Genomic DNA, 19,369 nt, shown 5'->3' on the forward strand with positions numbered 1-19,369 from the left:
CCGGCCTGGCCAATAGGGACGTGTCATTACCGCTGAAGTATCTTTAGTCCTTGTAAGAGTCCCAGTACCACAGTGGCAAGACCCAGTAGAGCCCCAGCAGATGTCTGGACTGCTGCGTGAGCATGTGTAGGAGTGTGTGTGTGTGTGTGTGTGTGTGTGTGTGTGTGTGTGTGTGTTTAAATGGAAGAGTGAGAGAGAGAGAGAGAGAGAGAGAGAGACAGATGCTGGCTGTCTAGTCTCTCACCAATCGCAATGCTCTCTGGTCCCCGGTGCTAATACAGCTCAAAAGAACAGAAGATGTGAAAGGACACCTCATTACTCATATCAACCATACTTTATTCAACTGCCAGGGACTGCCGAGGTTAAATCTGTTTTTTTTAATATTCAATGAAATTAATAATAAGAAAATATGTCTTAACAGCATGTTCTACCCATTAGGTCTTTAAAATGGTATCAATCTGCAGTTTCCAAGTATTTCATGAAAGATTAAAAGTGTCTCACAGTTTCCCTGCTGTACCCTGTGGAGGCTTCTTTTTTCTTTTTCTTTTTTCTTCCTGTGAATTTTCCTTTATTGCTCCTCGGGGAGGATTCACATGTTAGAGCAGCACATGATGCAGGCCGAGAACTGAGACGATGAAATTTGCATTGAAGAAAGGAGAGAACTTACTCTGATGGAAGAATCCTGAAGACTTCCATGAAATCAGCCCCCATTTTTGATACTATTTCTGGTTGACATTTTTTTCTGCAGTGGCCATCCAGTGTATTTACATTCAGTAACTGCATCTCAATCCGTTTGTCACTGGCAGTATGTCAGTGGCAGAGTCTGTCATTCCAACACTGAACTCAGATTACTGCGCTGACACATTTCACACAACACATTGCATGCACGTGGTCGAGCACAGTTTTATCAGTGCCTCGCTGTTTACTGTTCACTCTCTTTACGACGTGACCAGCGATAGGGAAACATTCAGTACAAGGCTTAAAGATCTAAAGGGTTGGAAAATATATCTGATGCCACAGCCACCTCACGAATGGTTAAAACTATTAACCAGCACAAAAATGCCAATTACCAACAAATCACCATCTGAACAGACACATTTAAACAGTATTATACAAACTCTAATGTTACAGTAATATTTGCATTTACAACATAAAACAGCAAACTTAAAACTATTCAGTCTAGAAAGGCATGATGGGAAATGTGGGCCTTCGCTTTAGCTCCATAGCGCCAACTTTCAGAAAGCTTCATCAGCTTTGCAACTTAAAAACAGGTCTGATGAAGTATATCTGCAAAATTCCTGTCAAAAGCAATCATAAGGTAAGCTAAGATCGCCATAGAGACCAGGTTATGCCGAGGCTATGGTAGCAATAATGCTATTATTACAAACCATAATATAACTCATCATACTTTTTGTGTTACTTTTGATGAAAGTAACACAAAAAAGACGGTTTAATGAGAAACCATCACTCTACACAGACAGCAGTAGTACACTGTATGGATATTATATTTTAAAAGTAACTTTCTATATTTTTATAGAAGTTGACCTGTATGCAAAACTTGTGATATAAATTGGATGTAAAACTTATTTTGCGCACAGGTTGTCTTCTATGCATTAAATGTAAACTACAAACATGATATGACATGAGTTTCCACTTTTAGTTTCAGCCAGTAATTACAAATTATCTAATCCTCTGCCTGCAGCTCTGACGCCCATTTGAGCATCACAGATGGGAAATCTACTGTATGTGCTGTCATTTGTGACAAATGCAGATTATTTGGTGGAAAAAAGCTGTCTGCAAGTCTGTTCCTTCATTACAAATTAGCCTGTCCACCATCCCAAACATATGCTTTCATATATAGCCAATAAAAAATGACTGTTTTCATGTATGTCAATGCAGCTGGCACAATTTTGATGTGCTGCCTGTAGCTTGTCAGCCATTCAGCTGCATAATACACGTCTCATCCCAGATATGTTCATTTGTTTCAGCCTTATCTAATTAGATTTCTAATGATGCAAGTGTTTAAAGTTCAGATATAAATCTCTGCACATTGCTTAGAATATGAGCACTTTAAAATAAGTAGACAGTGATATGCAGAGTTTTGTGGGGTCTTTTGTAGCAATGGACTTTGACAATGGACATTATCATTTGAGACATTTCAAGGTTTACATTTTCATCGACATAGGTGCCCTTTGAATCCTGGAAGCTCTCAATCATACACAATAAAGTACTCAGGTTATTTCCACTGCTTTCCATTATATTCTTTTATGTCATACGGTGTGAGGTCTTGTGTAGAGTATAACTTACAGTGGTAACAGTCATTACAACAATTAGCTGTACAGTACTGGCATGACTGTATTGCAAGAGAAGGCTACTCTTGAGGAAAGGATGAAGGTGGGAAAAAAAGGGGTCTTCATTCACCAGTCCAAAGATAAACATGATGACATGAAATTATTGTGAAAGACCACATGTGCCTTTTTCATGACATATGAAATGTCTCACATACAGACGGCTGACAAAGGAAAACACCAGCATAAAGCACTTGTGCATGTTGGGCCACTATGTGCCACCAGAACAGCTTCAGTGCAACTTAGCATTGATTCCACTCATGTCTGCGTCTCCAACGCTACTAGAGGGATGAACACCAGCCTTCCAGAAGATATTCTGTCTTCTGGCGTTTTGATGATGATGGTGGAGGGCGCTGTCTAAAACGTGGGTCCAAAGTGTCCCGTATGTTTCCGCTTGGGTTGAGATCTGGTGACTGCAAAGGTCACGGCAGATGATTCACATCATTTTCACACCCATCAAAGCATTCGGTGAGCCCTCGTGTCCTGTGGATGGAGGCTCTGTCATCCTGGAAGAGACCTCTGCCGTCAGGATAGAAACATTTCATCACAGGATAAAGGTGATCACTCAGAACAACTTTGTTCTGATTTACAGTGACCCCTCCCTCTGAGGGGACAAGTGGCCGCAAACCATGGCGGCAAAAAGCCCCCTGCAGCATAACAGAGCCGCCAGACCCCCTCAGTGCTGGGGTCAAACATTCATGTCTCTTGCTGTAAACCACACATGCACTCACCCACTTGTCGAGAATATGGTGAAGAATTTGTCATCTGAAAACAGATTTTTTTCCACATCTCTGTAAACTGGTGCCTATGGTTGTTGCACTGAACCACATTCATCCTCGTAATGTAACTGTAATATCCCTTTCTATGGAATTGTCGATGAGCTGTTCTTGCTGATGCCGTCTGATCATATCCTGCATTGAAATTTGTCGTCATATGGGGACAAGTAGCTCCTCTGTTTTTTCGTTACGCATCCCACTAATAATCCAGCTGCAGGTCATCAAATTTGCACTGTCGCCCACAATTCACAGCATTTTTATACATGCCTCAGAGCAAGATTGCATGTTATTTGCTTAACTGGACCATACAGGGCATGCACCCAGCAATGCACCTGTGAGGAAACATCTGCATCCCTGCATCCACTCATTTATTTATATATATATATATATATATATATATATATATATATATATATATATATATATATATATATATATATATATATATATATATATATAATGGACAGAAAATCAGCATCTGCACTATTAATGACGCTGCACCCAAAGGGACTCCCGAACATTTAACAACCAAATTATATGTGCAATTCAATATATTATTATTTCACTATCTAGGATTCAAGAATACTTCAAACAACTTTGATTATTTACAGCTCAAATCTGAATATGGCTGCATTCAGTCTGGCAGTAGGACTTCTAATTCATTCATTTCAATGCATCATCCTGCAAAATATATATATATATATATATATATATATATATATATATATATATATATATATATATATAGTGTTAAATGTAATTAAAATACATTTTTGTCATTGAAAAGAGCAATTTTTTTTAATGAGGCCTCTCTGGGTCAAGATAGAAATTGGATCCATTAGTGCAATAAAGTAAGCTGCACCATTGTTCCATTCAAAATTCAGTCATTTTCTACAAGGAGGTGTTCTGAAAAGTGCTCCAATACAAATGTATTAAATTGTTTTTCAACCTGACGACACTGCAGTGTTGTTTAAAGCCTGACTCATCAGACAGACATGCTGTACTGTATGCTTAAGAGACCATCGCTGTGTCTCCTGGTGGCGAGAGAGAGAAGGAGATGTGACTTTAAGACACTGAGACTTTCAGTCATTTCAAGGTAGGCCTCTACTTCAAACATGCTCTGGTACAAAATCCCTTGCAATTTACTGGAATGTAGGCCATTTTCCCACAATTCATGTGCATTTATGTTACAAGAACTGAGGTACCGCTGTGCTGTGTGACTGTTGAAAAGCTGTTGCGATGCCATGTTTTGCTTCTGCCTTTCAGGCTGTTGGTGTTTTAAGAGCTTTAAAACATGCTCAGTTCTCTGTGGTGTCAACAGAACCTCCCTTTTCAAATGGAAAAATAAGACACAAGAAGATGCCACAAGTGCTGCCAGTGGAAGAGCTGTTTGGAGGAAATGTGATTCCACTGTTTCCCAGACTTTCCCCACCTCCCACTTCATTGTTTGGACTCTGTTGTCTTCCTCTCTCCAACCCCTCCTCCTCCTTCCGCAGCTTGTTAATTTTACTGTTCCTTGTATCGCCGCCGTGTTTTCACATGCGGCCTGCTGAGACAGCAAATCAAAGCTTTTGCCATCTCATACATACATCTTTCCACATTCTGTTATGTAGTATGTTGTGTATGTGTGTATGCATGCGTGCGTAGTGGTGCATTGTCTTTGTGTGTGTAGGCAGTCAAGATGAACTGACTGTGTTTTTGCATGCATAAACAACTCAGTATGATGGAAGAAGTGTGTGTGCATGTTTGCAAGCCTGCTGGTTTTTCTTGGATGGGTGGGTGTATGAATTCATATATGTATTTTCCAGGAGTTTCTCACATGCCTGTGAATGCCATTTGCAGCACTGCATTAATGAAAAGAGAAAACAAAATCAAGTTGCCTGCAGATTCCTGCAGAGCCCACAGGTTTGGTTGGATATCATCAGCAGGTGTTTGGTGTTTGGTTTACTCCACGTTGCTCCAGCATTCATCTAGTCTGATATGCACTGTGTTGCTGTAGCATCAGTTTATTGTTGGAAGAGATGCCATAGCTAGCCTGCCCTGTAGCTGCCTTGACACTAACATATGAAGTCTAAAGCTGAACTGGTACCAAAAGAAAAGTCTGTGCTACTAAAAATGACTGACTGATTAAACATTCACTGTAACTTTGTTTTGTATGAGTGTAATTACAGTGCAATTGGAGAACATAGATGAACAGCTTAATTTGAGGAGCACAATGTGGGAGGGACAGCATGCACTGATAGGCAGTGAATGTGGTGAAATCATATAATTGTAAATATGGTAAAACAAGGAACACATGCTTGGACTACATGTTTCACACTTAACCTACAGGACATTCAGCAACTATGTCTCCCAGCGCAGAAGTCATAGGACTGGGGATGGGCTTGATAGTGAGTATACAAAGGTCAAGACATACGAGACCAGAGTTTGCATCCTGCATCCTGCATGCAGTTTAGGCTGATAAAGACTCGAGGTTAGGGAAAGATTGACCAAAGATAAAATGGAAAAAGTTAGCATGGAGAAAATTCTGGCTTTTGAGAAACAGAGCTATATCTATTTGTGACCCCTAGTCAGTCTACCAGATGTGACCACTGAGTCCTAAAAGCGATTTTTTGCATTGTTTGGTTGGACAGGTGTTTTTGGAGCGTTCCATAACTTTCCCAGTCTTTTGTTGCTCCTGTCTCAACTAGTTTGAAACGTGTTGCTGCATCAAATCCAGATTAAGCAGATATTTACGAACATCAATGAAGCTGATGATGTAAAACATTAAATATATTGTCTTTCTGTTTTCAGTATATGTCAGAAAGCAAATGATCACATTCTGTTTCATTAATGATTTACACAGCATCCCAACCCTTTTGCAATCATGGAGTAAACATGTACACATGCCTTTAAAGTTGCAAGGTTGAATTCAACCCACATGAAGCACTGGGAAATGAACATGAAAGGCATCACAGCAGCAATTTTCTTCTCTTTCTTAACAATTTAGAGGTAAACACTGCACAACAATGTACCGCTGTTCCTTTTACAATGCCTTCCACCTTGAATGTCTGGCTGTATATATCTGATGCAGTGTCTTTCTCAATGATGTTGCATTGTGTTGAAGCAAAAGTTGAGCCAGGTTCAGATTTTTGGCAGGATGATGCATTGAAATGAATGAATAAGAAGTCCTACTGCCAGACTGAATGCAGCCATATTCAGATTTGAGCTGTAAAAATCAAACTTGTTTGAAGTATTCTTGATCTTGATTGATTGATTATGTCCACATATAGTTGTTGAATGTTCAGGGGTCCCTTTGGATGCAGCGCCATGAGTAGTGCAGATGCTGATTTTGGACATATTTCTGTCCATAACAATGGGCCAATCTGCCTGAAAGGGATGCTATGTTCCAGACTCACGAGAGCACAACACAAGAGGGAAATTAACACTGTTCTTCCTTTGTGGAAAAAGAGAAAAATAATTTGTTTCTGGCACCTTTTCGCTATCAGACACCTGTTTTTTTGCCAAGTTGTCACCCCTGGTAGTGAGGCAATTTCCTCTGTCCTTTGAATGTAGCTGCCATGTGTGAAATTTACCTTTCACTGACTTCTTTCCGTATCCCCTTGCTGTGTTTGACAAATGAGAACTGCTGGTCATCAGCGTTTCATTGCTCTTTGTATGTGGTGTCTCGATCTTATACACCGTTGGTTGTGTATGGCTGCGGTTGCATAATTGTGTTAACCCTTAACATGCAGCACCTATTTCTCAGCGCTCCCCTGATGTCACAAAACAGAGGACGTGCAAACCATTCCCCAATGTTAATTTTTGAACTGGTATTTTCACAGGGTCCCTTGGGTTATTTAGAAACCCATGCTGGATTCAAATGGAGTCAATGAATAGAACATGTAGTCATTAGCATATTGATTTAAATACAAGGTTGCTACAAGACATCTATTTTTCCCCTTTATATGAACATTCATAGCCATGGTCATGTGAATAAAGGAATGGAGCAATGGTTGGTCCTCTACTGGATGTCAGAATGTGTGATTAGAATACCTGTGTTATTGTTCCCCAAGTGAAGGAAGAACAAAATAGGCCTTTATGTAGTCGACCCTGTTTCCTACACTTAGGGCTACTTTATATGCAAAAAAAATCTTTTGTGAAGTTTTGTAAAATGATTTTTTTGGAACCATTATTTCTGTGTTTATGGATTTTCACTGGCAACAATGTTTTTCTAGTGTTATGTCCTCGTATGACACACAACTTGCAGATGGATGGCCAGGGGCGTTGGAAGTTTATGATTCTGACATTGGACAGCAGGGTCTGCATCCTGCATACTAAATCATTTTAGGTTAAGGAAGGATCAAGGTTTTGGAAACTATCATCACACAAGGAAGTCGATGATAAGTAAGACATGGTTGCATTGGCAGTAAATGTTGCCACTAAACTATATTAAACTAAACAGAATTTTTAGGGATAGGAGATCTTTTGGTTTGATCTTGAAAGAGTAAACACATCCTGAATCCTGCTTCAAGTCACCATTGAGTTCTTTAATATTTAACCAAGAACATGATCTTTCACTAACACTGACAAAGTGCTTTGAGCTGCTTAAATACAATCATAAAACATTAATCGTGCTTTAGTTGCCACAGACGGATACTGTAGAGAAGACAAATGACAGTCACTGACTCTTTTGCAATAACATTCAATATCAGCAAAGACCACGCCTTAAACACATTGCATTCCTGTACACAGGTATCCTTACATACTGTTCATATTTTATGCCGTCACAGTATTCAAAATTGACCTGAACCAAGAATTCCTTTATAGTAAGTGTCTATACCAAATTTTAAACTACAGATCTATTTAGAATGTCTAAACAGCCTATGTCACATTAATAAATGCGTGATTAATCCTTAATAAATGTTTCAGAGAGCAGGGAGAGTGTATTCTTTCTGGTTTTTAGAGAAAAATATCTACTATTGCACAGTATCATGTCCTGTTTTACACAAGACATACAAACAGAAAAAGCCATACTGATTTAAATATATTTTATTAAATTTGAAAATGGCATGAACATTCTGGAACTGTTGGAATTTATAATATAACCATGTTGAACCACTGCAGCCATTAAACGCCGTCCTCACTGCTATATCATAAGAATTCATAATTATCAATATAAATTCGGCATTTACCGCTTAGAACACACAACATTAAATAGTAAAATGGTTATTATAAAACAAGTCTCTGCATTCAAAGCAGTGGTAGGAAACTTAACATGTCTGGATCTTGCACATGTGTTTCCCACATTTTCTGAAGTTGCTTCTCTTCTGTCCCCTTGTGTTGGCTTCTTGTGTGCTTCTTGTCTTGCAATGACAATTTTTCAATGGCCGGACGGAGGAAGAATTGAAACGCTGACAAAATGTCAGATGCATGGGAGATGGCCTGTCTTGAGGGTCCTGGAGTCATTCGAATGACATTTTCCGCTGCCATCCTGCCTGCAACTTGATATGGAAGTGAAGACCAACAGATAGCACTGTTTTTGGACATAAACGTCTGCCTTGCTGCCTGCTCCTCTCCATCAGAGTCATCTTCATCAGAGGGGTTGTAATCACAGTTTTCTTCCTGCCCTGACACATCCTCCTCCAAATCATTATCTACCGCCTCATCTTAGAAGATCAGATCGAGGGCCTGTTGCACACAAAGTTCTGCTGCTGTGCAGTCGCTGAACTGGCAGCTCAGGTACCTTTAAGATGTTATGAACCCCCCACCACCACCCTCCCAGCCCAAACTGATTCAGATTTATTACTTTGTAGAATATTTTATTACATTGCATTTACATTGCATTGTTTCAGGTCAAATTTGAACCGAAACAGTTTGTAGCACCTGTACAAAAGTATAAAATTTTAAAATATTTCCATTTCTGTGTATTTTGGGTCACTTTAGGAACAGTCAACAAATTTCAGACTAAAAGAATGACGTTTAGGGTGTTTTTACTGCTGTCAAATGTCAAGACGGGTCAATTTTGACCCGAACAGTATCTAAGGGTGAAGCTCACCTGCTCCATTCCCTTCCCCTCTGACTCAGCGTTCACATGTTTTAGAAATGTAATTCAGGTGGCTGCTCTTTCAAATTAGTTGTATATTAGTATATTCATTTAAATTAACTAATAGTGCAGCGGGAGGGAGACAGGAATGTGGCAAGAGAGTGGGGATGACTGGAGCAACGGGCTCCAGGTTGGAATCGCTGTTAGTACATTGGGTGCTTGCTCTATATGTAAATCTATATTTAAGGAAACAGGTCACAACTCACTCTGACAGCACTTTTTTGGGCACCTATTACATGATAAGTTTGTCTTGTAGATGATTACAGAAGACTACAGTAGTGTGGATGTGTTTATTATTCTTACAGTTTTTACATACAGACTACAATGTTGGCATTGGATGACTTTGGAGAATCACCCCATGTTTCCTGTCTCTCTCTCTCTGCGCTGACTATAGAAATAAAGGTACAGAAACATGCCCCAAACAGCTGGCAAGAAGGGACAGCTAGAGCCAAAGACAACAGTCGACAGTTGGCCAGAGTCACTCATCAACAGTCTGGACCCATAGACAATCAATATTTTTATAATAACTATGCATCAGATGTCAATGTGAAAACAATACAACAATGTACAAGGGGGTGCTCATTGTGATGAACTTACAGAGAATTGTGAGCTGAATCTGCAGCTCTCGGCTTTACAGAGCTTTAAGGTGAATTTCACCTCGTTGTTTAGCTGCCCAGCCCAGCTTTACTGCTTTACTGCTCACTCTCAAGCCTTTCATAGCTTCATTCTTGGTCACAGCAGGCAGTCGCTTTCAGTCAAAAACATACTGCTCAGCATGAACCAGCAGACAGACACAGGTAGTGACTTGCAGGTGAACATAGTGGACAACAAGCAGAGACATGATTATTGGACTGAGGTGGACACAAACATGATTCCAAATGAATGATGAAGTTCACCATATTAACTTTAAAGGTGATGATGTGTCAATATTGGGTTCCCAACTTCTGTCAGCTGCCCCCGCATGGCCATGAATCAGTCACTGCAGGTTTTACACTGTATGAGATGTTTTCACGTACTACGCCAAGCCAAAGGTTGTAGTTATGGTTAATAAAAAGGCAAATGTTAATTGCAGGTTTGTGTGTGGACCTGAGCCCCGGTCACCTGCACGAAAGTCAGATTCATTATGCACCAATCCACCACCTCGACCTCCACAACCCTACTCTCTGCCTCGCTACATAAAAGGCACTCTCCTTCCTGTGCTGGTGCTGAATGTTGGCAGTGGTATAAATTGTGGGGTGCAAAATCAACCTATTTCACCTTAATTGCCAGGTCTAATTTCTGGGCTGGATATTTCAGAATGATTCATTCTCATGTAAGCTATGTAAAAACAAAAGAGTTCTTTTTTGACCTTATTTTATTGGATTTTGGATTTTTTTGTCTAACATAAATAAGAACAATAAGAAAAAGAAGAAGAGCTAAAATCTCCTTGCAATCATAAAATGTTGCACGGAGAGTCTGTTTTGCATTATCCACGGGGGACATGTTTTATTGCAGGGTGCTCAGACATTTCTAGGGGAATAATATAGTAAACATTATCATTCCTGCTCTTCTCTTTTATCTCTGTAACACTTTTTTCAGGTGGTAATAGCCACTCAGCAACAATCTCAAAGTGACAGGGATAGCAGTTAGCATCCATAAAGTCAAACCTTACAACAAATTGTTTCAATCTGAAGACAATTTAAGGATAACAAACATAGTTAGCCCACACAGTTCTCAGCCTGCTCAAGCTGAGGGTATTCAGTATAAAGTGAAACTATCACGCTATGCCTGACCTCTCATCTTACTTCAAGGTGAGACCACTTTAGGTGACTTCTCATCAGGAATTAGCTCACACAGTTTTCAGGAGAGTGTACTTTCTTTGTTCATTCTGCTGAGAGTTGGACTTTGTTGGATTCATTACAGTTAATTGGCTGTTTAGTGGGACACTACTAAACAGCTGAGTGAGGGAGCTGCAGCTGTAGCATTAGCATCAGTGCGGGCTGAATTATGCATGGAGGTTAAAGCTTCTGAAAGCTTCTCCGTATGATTTATTAATGTCTGCTTGCAGATAGGAAAGGAATAGGTCTGCGGGAGGGATACCAAACGATGACACATTCACAATGGACACGGCAGAGTTGTGTTACAAAACCGGATGGAAATCAAAGCCAAAACGCTGATATTATTCCATCAACCTCCAACATTTGTGAAACAGTGGGCGCTCACAGAATTCAGAGTTTTATACATTGAGACAGACTCAATAACTGTGGGAAGACAAATGCCTCACCGCGTGCAGCTCTGTTGAGCCAGACAGAGGCTAACTGCTTTATGGTATGGCTCTGCTTGATCTCCATCTTTATTGATTGGCCCGCTAACTAGAGCAGAGCAGCAGGTTCAGAGCAAGAAGCATGTGGTACAATTCAAATCAACATTTAATTTACATGTTTGACAGTTGTCTTTTCTTTTTTGAATATCATCTTGGGAATGGAACTGACCACTAATGTCAAAGACTTCATCAACTGTAACGTCACTACACACAGGGAACGATCTATATCCAATCTGTTGCAGCATCAAACTACACTAGGCTACATTATAAACAAGTACAAACAAGGAATGATAATGATCTCAGTCTGTGATAACTGGTCCTGAATAATCTGCATGCATGCTCTGATTATTAGGACTGTTGAAGGTAGCATTTACAATGGTTGAATCAAATATGTGTATAATTTATTTGCGATTATAGCATCTTATATATTATTCTAGTAAAATAAGTTTGTATTTGTTGAAAAAGACCACCCTCCCAACAAAGTTTGACATTTTTTGATCCTACACATAGAGCCGCTAAGATCTGCTCTAGCGTGGACTTGAAGAAACAGAAACTTGGCTACACTGGCCTTCATGGGTTAAAAAGTGGAACTCACTTAAGTCTTTAACTACGCTCAACATCACTGCTGGGTTTGATCAGATGGCCATGTGTTGGCCTAATGATGTCATCAGTAGGTATTTAGACAGGCAAATTAAAAGTTTTCCACCAAGTGCATGGACTAAACTTCCAGGCTATTAACTGTATGAATATCACAACCTGCAGAGTTAGAGAGAGGTGTTTCTAGTCGTGTATAGTCTGTCTAATGCTGAGGCGCCTGAGCTATAAATGAACATTATAATCTGTGTTTTTAATCATGCTGTAAGTACATATTGTGTACAGCCCTCAGCCCGCTGAGCCACCCGGATCCCCCAGGCATCCTCAGACTTTATGATATAATCCTCTCGTACTGTCACAGCAGCTAAGTCTGCCACCTGTGTCATGTAGGATCCTATTATCATCTCTTTACAATCTAAATACGGCTGGAGCTGCCTGACATCATGTCAGGAAGATAGACAGGTACATCCTGTTTGAAATTCCTGTCACACTGGCTTTGCTGAACTTTGCCTTCCAGCCTATTTCACGGCTGATCCATCATGCATGTCAAGTATGTCTGTTTAACCCACTAAAGGACACACTTGGCCTTCATTATACTACTTCCTGTCTCCCAAAATGCTTTGCTCTCCAGCTTTTGCCGTGATTCTGGTGTGTCGGGGCTTGTGCGTGGGTGTAGGAGTGGTAAGTTTGGGGATGTTGGGTGTGCAGCGGAGCTTCAAATTGGCTCTTCTTGCCTCATGTCGAGTGTCGCGGGTTTGTGAGGTAATAGACATGCAAATAACAGAGTGTGTGTGTGAATATTTCCAGGCAGCTTGGCGTCTTGGCACTCGGTCAATAACATTATGGAAATGTTCCGTGGATTCGTTGGGTCTCACTGTTTGAGTTGGATAACAAGGCAGACCAATGAGCCTCTTAGCACGGTGACAGTGACTGAATGAGGTGTTTGTATTGTCACACGCTGTATCACAGTGTACGGCAGGAGGGAGAGGTGGAGAGAGAGAAGTACTGTAGACACATAAAGGAATGCAGCTGAGAGATAGAAAGCACAAGTGATCAAAGTTCTACACTTCCTTTCCCTGTTTACTCCATTTACCAAAGGAAACGTGTGCAAACACATTTTCCCTCTCATTTCCTGCTCTCGCTTCTTTTTGTAACTGTCAAAGTTTCCACTTGTCAAATTTAATTGCTTATCAAAACGACACATCTTACTGTGGCGTGAATTGAGTTCTGTAAAGTACAGTTTAGTTCTCGCTCCAGCACGTACGCACTTTCACGCAGCATCTCGGGCTCACTTGAGGGGACGGTGTAAACAGTGTTTACACACCCGGCCGTGGTCCTGTTGATTTTCAGATTGAACAGAGTGACAAATTGAGATGCGCCTCATGTGGATAGTGTTTGCTTAATTGCGTTGACATAATTATTGCCGTTCTCAAGACAATTTCTCCTCCCGAAGAAGGTTTTTTTGTGTGCCATTCCGATGTGCATGTGTGAAAGAATAGAGTCCAGGGGGAAATTGAACATCTGTGTCTCACTGCCTCACTATGCTCAGGAGAGAGCTGAAAATAGATGGTTTGCCTATAAGGAATCTGCTTCAGCAGGTTGAATATCAAAAGAAAAAAAAAGATACAACATATGGTTAACCTGGCAATTACTTATACTTTTGTATAGTTGCAGCTTGAGCTCATTACACTTGAATAAAACTGTTCTCCGTAATTATGTCGTCCTTCCTAGGAGAACACATTTAGAAAAAAACAGAAAAGGCTCCCTTTAGGACACCATCAGATGTTTTCAGACCTTTTGGTGGATTTTTTTTTTTTTTTTTTTTTTTTAGATTATTTTCCTCAGGAGGGTGCACAGTCCCAGCGTAAGAACTTTAAAGATTGATGCAGGCCACTGCTAAATATGTTGCATCTCTTGAAGCTGAGATTTCATGAAACACTAGAACAAACGCTAGTTTTTGTTGAAACACAATGTGTCTTTGAAGGCAGATTAAAAGCCACCTGCGATCATGGAACCTCGTGAGCCAATTTAAAGAAAAAGATGAGAGCACACGCAAATTGGCATTGCTAAGTGGTTTATGTGATCAACAACAGTGCATGAATGTCTTTTATATGTTCTCCACATTTTGATCCTTGCTTTTAATAGTCAAACTTCTTTACCCTAATCATATGGAGTACATTTTAAACATCTATTTAAGCTCAAATCTGCACAGTTTGTCACCCTCCGTTATGCTATTGTGTAACACATTTATTATTAAAGTTTTACTTTTAAAAAACTGCATATGAAGGTCATAGAATATACATACAAACAATTGCAGGTGCAGTACTAAACAGAAGACAGTGCTAAACTCATAATCTCACAGGAGGTTGAGTTGTAAAAACATGTTTGATAGGGTCCATACTGATTGATCTCAAACAAAATTCCACGTTCTTTATCCCAGAGACGAATGAAGAAGAGCAATGGAGCAGAGTAAGATAAGCTGGGGTGACATGAATGCATGAACAATGGATGGGATTGTGGATATTCTCAGAATTTCTCTCTCAAGCCATAGTTCTCCTTTTTTATTCAGCAGCCTGTAACAAGTCTGTTTTTCCTTCATGAGGTTTAGTCTTCTCTCCGCATAAAGTAAGCTAGATTGAATGGCAATAAGCACTGAGGCAGAATTAGTAACCAAACCCTCTATCTTCGCTGCAGTTCCCTCTTCTGGCCAATTAAGCTGGATTCCATTTCTGCTCCTCTCTCTGCCTCTATGCTTTCTGGCCCTTGCTCCCTGCAGCTCATTTGGGACGAGAAAGAGACTTAAGTCTGGCCAAATGCAAAAGTGTTTACCCAACAAGGATTTGTTGTGACCGTAACCATGCAGCCTTGCCCCCCAGCACACAAATTAGCTCCTCTTAGCATGTGCAATAGTTAGTAAATGGGATGACAGCTGTCAGACATTGTCCTTCTGTCTCCTCTCCTCTCCCTGTGAGTAGTTGTTGCTCAGTCACCAGTGTTGTCATTATGAGTCTTGGCTTTGATTCCAGGGGCTCACATCACACTCTCCAGGCAACCAAATGTGGTATGACTTTGATCAAAAGATGTATCACCAAAAGAAAAAAGGTGAGGATTTAAGGTCAGCTGTTTTCAGTGAAGATCAAATTATCTGTAAAGCCACCAATGGTGCCACTTTATGACATTTAAAGTAGCTCACGCTGCAGATTTGAAATATCCCCCCGCTCTTTTCACCCCCACAACCATGAATGGTGGCTGAGTCTGAGCCCACCCAAGCCCCTTTCTTACACTACTTTGTATCAGGGGCATCATGCAAGCCAAAATTCTGAAGATGGGCTCAATTAGAGCAGGGGGGCTGGGGGCCTTACCCATTAAAAAAAAGAAAATAATGATGCAATTTTCTGCAACTTGACATATATCTAGACTTTATTTTAAAACTGCACTCAGTCAGTTTTTGTTGTTCAGTGATCTCCCATATATATTTGGGTAAATACTGTACATTTATTCAGAGATCTTCATGGTAATTATTTGTGCTTTTATGGTTACTGAAAATGACATATTTACTTTTCTTGAAGAAGAGCTAAGTCTTGTCTGCTTTACTCAATAGTCTTAAGTGGCTATAATAAATAATAATAAATATTAATAAATTCACATACAAAGACTGGATCCATGGTGTGAATTTATTTAGAGAACACAGATCATAAAGCCACAGATGAGAGGATGCTGTCATCATGGTAACAGCTGTATTTTCAAACACAATGCATCAGAAGCAGCAGGAGTACAGACGAGACTGTGCTGATGTAACCATGCTCAGTCACACTCTGTCACTGGCTGGTCCAAACTCACTCGACTCTGCGTTGTGTATTATTTTTTAAAAGAAGTCAAGAAGCTGAAGTGTCTTTTTTTTAGGCAGTTTATTATCCAACCTGGTAAAACACGAAAACAGCCTGGTCAGCGGGCTCTGACGTCTCGTGCACAGCACACTCAAGCACGCCTCTCGGGAACTGACAGTTATTTTATACAATAATACAAAATTAGAACATTGCAATAATACAAAATATGTACCTGGTAAAACACGAAAACAGCCTGGTCAGCGGGCTCTGACGTCTCGTGCACAGCACACTATAACAGGAGCAGCACATTCATTTAGCTAATGCTACTGGATAGCTAGCATACAAAGTATCTCAAACCTGAAACTCCTCGGTAACATCCTTAATGGAGTAGTATGAAGAATCCCTCACACGCTCTACATCTAAGTAGTTTATACTTCATATACATTTATAGATTAAACATGGGTTCGTCATACCAATTACCATTTATTTGCCCGTGCTGTGCATGACAACCTACCTCAAGCACGCCTCTCGGGAACTGACAGTGCTACACCAATCCGGTGGCACACTATAGCTCCCGAGGGGGGCGCTACTGAGCCAATAACAATTAAATGAATAAAACCCAATTACAGCAAGTGGAATAATTTGACATTTATACCCTGTTACATTCCCCCCTGCCAAATTCCACTTGCACACTATAAAAGAGGAAAAAAAAAAAAAAAAAAATATATATATATATATATATATATATAGAAAGAAAAAAAATGTTTGACCAGCAAAACATACACATACCAGGCACAAAAACCTCAACTATAAACAATCCATCCAAAAAGAAAAAAAAAAAACGAAAAACAAAACAAAAAACAAAACATAGTAATACCTTTTGAATCCAATCCATGTTAAATGAGGACAGTCCCATAAAATTACAGTCACAAACACCCAGTAATACTACTACTTTAGAAAAAAAAAAAGTCAGTGTGAAAAAGATGTTGGCCAGACCTCTATACCACACACAGGGAAAAATATGCCTGTTACATATTTAATATACGCTGTAACTGTAATCCACCTCAACATAGGAAAGCAAACATGAGATCTAATAAAACCCATCTCTTACTTGAAATATTCCGTACAAAAAAACAAAACCACTGTAATTACACACCAGCAATGATGCAAACCAATGTCCATCCTCCACATATCATGTCATCTACGACACCACCCCCGTTCTCTGATGCATCATCTCTATTAATCTAGTAACAGGTCTCAAAAATCTACCTGCTCTGGACCTAGCATGACTCCTAACTTCAACATCTCCAACAACTGTGTCAGTCATGGCTCGAGTCTCTGTGCATGATAAAGGGTCATGTGTGTTGACAGGTACAGCTAGACTAAGGTCAGAGTCAGCACCACCACCATTTGCTGCCCTAGCCATGTCAATGGTAAGATCAGATTGTGGAGGACCACTGCATGACTGGCTAACAGATGTTTCAGCCAGACTAGCACTGGCAGGCATGACAGAAGCCAAGTCAGGCTGCTCAACATCCGCTGAACCCTCAGATGGCAGGACAGACACCCACACTCTGGTCCTATAGTCTACAGACTCTACAGAGACATCAGCAGCTAATTCCCTCTCATCATCAAGATCCACTGAACTGGACACAACAGACATTTGGGTCTCATCCTGTGGAGCAGCATCATGCAATGGAAGAAAGTTCACTGGCATTATCAGGTTACGGTGCACAACTTTTACTTGACCAGTAGTGGGATGCTCGATCTTAAAAGTATGACTCTCATCACTTTTACCAATCACAACATAGATGGCATTTTCCCACCTATCCGCCAGCTTCCTCTTGCCACGCTCCCCTTTATTGGCAAGTAACACCCGATCACCTACTTCCACTGGTGCCCCACGAATCTTTCGGTTGTACAGATCAGTGTGTCTTTGCAACTGTTTGGTTGCCATGGTCTGTGCTATGTCAATAGCCTCTTTAAGGTCCTTTCGCAGAGACTGGATATATCGACCATAGTCTGCAACCTCTGGGTTGTCAAGGACAGAGCCGAAGATAATGTCTATAGGAAGCCTTGGCACTTGTCCAAACATGAGCAGAAACGGTGCATAGCCCGTTGTTTCATGAACCGTACAGTTGTAAGCAAACGTGAGCGATTTCAAAACCTCAGGCCATTTTTGCTTCGCTCTAGGTGGCAGTGCCCGTATCATGTTCCCTAATGTCCTTTTCATCCTCTCACAGGATCCATTTCCCATCGGGTGATATGGTGTTGTGTGGGACTTGTGGACACCGGACACACTTAGCAACTCGGCTATCAGGGCGCTCTCAAAGTTGGCTCCCTGATCAGAGTGCAATCGTTTGGGAAAGCCATAGATACAAAAATAGTTATGCCACAGTTGGTGTGCAACGGCTTTTGCAGACTGGTTAGGGCACAGAAATGCGTGTGCCATCTTTGTGAAGTGATCTGTGACGACAAGCACATCCAGAGACCTGTTGGCAGAATCCTCCGCCGTCCAGAAGTCAATGCAAACTAGCTCTAGAGGCTCAAATGTCCTGATGTTCTCTAAGGGTGCTCTGGCCTCAGGCTCTGGTGCCTTGCTCACAACACACCTTCTGCAACACTTCACATACTCTGCGACGTCTTTAGTTAGGCCCAACCAATGGAACCTCTGTCTAGCAAGATACAATGTCCGCTGTTGCCCCTGGTGGCCAGCCTCGTCATGGACACCCTTCAAGACCTTGGAGCGCAGTGAAAATGGGACAATGTACAGGTAAGATTTCCTTTTGGTCACAATGTTCTTCGCAACTCTATACAGCACACCATCTCTCATCGTCAACCTATCCCAACCCTTGAGTAGCTTAACGGCCTCAACTGGTTCTTTGACACGTTCCCTCCTTGATGGTCTCCGTCCTCTCTCCACATAGAGGATCACTCGACTTAAAACACTATCACCTCGCTGCTTTTCCATCAATACATCATGTGAAAACACCTCCGAGCCAATCTGTTCTGAGGCCAACACAGTCTGAGAAAACTGAGGCAATAAAAGGGCATGTGGACACACACCGGAGTCACGCTGACCCTGAGCATAAAAAACAGCTGCCACCTCCTGCAATGACAGAGTTCCACCTTGAACAACAGCTGCACATTGCGACACGACTGGCTGCCCACACTCTGGGGTCTTGTCAACTGGGTGAGCAGACCAGCGAAACGCTTCCTGAACACCATGTGGGCACACTGCTGCAGCCTCGGCCAGCAGGTCCTTATAGGGCACTCTCGTCAGGTCCTTATAGGGCACTCTCGTCAACCGGTGGAACGTGTTGGGGTGCACAAAAGGCTCCCTGCTAAGGGCATCAGCTACCACGTTCTTGGGACCAGGAATGTATTTAATGTCAAACTGAAACGGCGCCAGCTTAGCAATCCACCTCTGCTCACAT

General features: G+C 41.0%; 1 protein-coding gene across 1 annotated transcript in view; it reads left to right on the plus strand.

Moving 5' to 3' along the window:
• Positions 1–19,369, plus strand: part of LOC121606000 (inactive N-acetylated-alpha-linked acidic dipeptidase-like protein 2) — a 472,539-nt gene that overhangs the window by 252,602 nt on the left and 200,568 nt on the right. The window lies entirely within an intron of this gene.

Source organism: Chelmon rostratus, chromosome 4 (assembly GCF_017976325.1).
Source record: "Chelmon rostratus isolate fCheRos1 chromosome 4, fCheRos1.pri, whole genome shotgun sequence".
Classification (NCBI taxonomy): domain Eukaryota; kingdom Metazoa; phylum Chordata; class Actinopteri; order Chaetodontiformes; family Chaetodontidae; genus Chelmon; species Chelmon rostratus.